Genomic DNA, 1,458 nt, shown 5'->3' with positions numbered 1-1,458 from the left:
AAAGAGGTCTAAATGATTAATGATAGAATATCAGAAATGGACAATACACTGAAGGGTAAGAGTAGATTGAAGAGATGGAAGTCAGAACCAGAGAGCTGGAAGACAAATCTCTCAATACTACTAAGACAGAAAAGCAAGCAGAAAAGAGGATAAAAAAATCTGAAGACAGTCTAAGATTGATGTTGGACAACATGAAGAGTAATAACAAGAATTATTGGCATTCCAGAGTAAGAAAAATCAGACAAGTCCACAGAGGAGAGAGTTGAAGAGCTTCTAGAAGAAAATTTCCCTAACATCTTGAAAAACGAAAAGGTAAGCATTCAAGAAGCTCAATGAACCCTAGGAAGGATAGATCCCCCAAAGAAAATCACCAAGACATATAATAATCAAGCTCTCCAAAATCAAAGAGCAAAATCCTGAAAGCAGCTAGGAAAAACAGAAGTGTTACATACAAAGGCAAGCAAATCAGATTAAGTTCGGATCTCTCAGCAGAAACCATGCAGGCAGGAAGGCAATGAGGAAACATATATAAAAACCTGAAAGAAAAAAACTGCCAACCAAGAATCGTCTAGCCAGCAAAGCTGTCAATCAAATATGATGGTATAATCAAAGCATTCAGGATAAACAAAAGCTAAGGAATTTTGCCAAACCAATCCTGTGCTACAAAACATTGGAAACGGAGTTCTATGGACTGAGAAGCCACAAGAACAGACAACAACCAGAGATTGACATACATGGCAGCACCACCCGAAAATCAAATGACAGATGGAAGAGTCTAGAACAGAACAAAACTATAAGAACAAATTCAGAGGATCTGGAAGGTTAGTCTATGATCAAAATAATTCAATGTGAAAATAGGTTAACACAATGTAACAGAGATCCAGGTGGGGACAAGGTCAGGTAGATTAGGATAAAGTAGACTTTTAAATGCAGGGACAAGTTAACAGAATATAAAGTAATCTCAGCCTGAATTAATACTTTACAACATACCAAGAAAATGAAAATCCAGGAACATAGAAACATTAAAACTATGAAGAAACTGACAAGAATACACAACAAAACAGAATCAGCAGGAAGACAAGCAGAACAAAGAAACCAGCACCACAAAAAAAAATAAAATAAAATAAAAAACAACATAATGACAGCACTTAAGCTATACCTTTAAGGAGCTCTGGTAGCGTACTGGTTATGAGTCGGGCTGCAAACCTTAAGGTCAGCAGTTCAAAACTACCAGCAATTCCGTGGGAAAGATGAGACATTCTGCTCCTGTAAAGATTTGTAGCCTCAGAAACTCTGTGCATGGTCACTATGAGTTGGAGTTGACTCCATGGTACTTAACAACAATTGATAATTACTCTGAATGTAAATGAATTAAATGCACCAGTTAAGAGAAGGAGAGTGGCAGAATGGATAAGAAAACATCCTTCAATATATAGTCTGCAACAGACACACCTTATA

The sequence above is a fragment of the Chrysochloris asiatica genome, unplaced genomic scaffold, assembly GCF_000296735.1.
Source record: "Chrysochloris asiatica unplaced genomic scaffold, ChrAsi1.0 scaffold05137, whole genome shotgun sequence".
Taxonomy (NCBI): Eukaryota; Metazoa; Chordata; class Mammalia; order Afrosoricida; family Chrysochloridae; genus Chrysochloris; species Chrysochloris asiatica.
Note: the sequence above shows the minus strand (reverse complement) of the source record.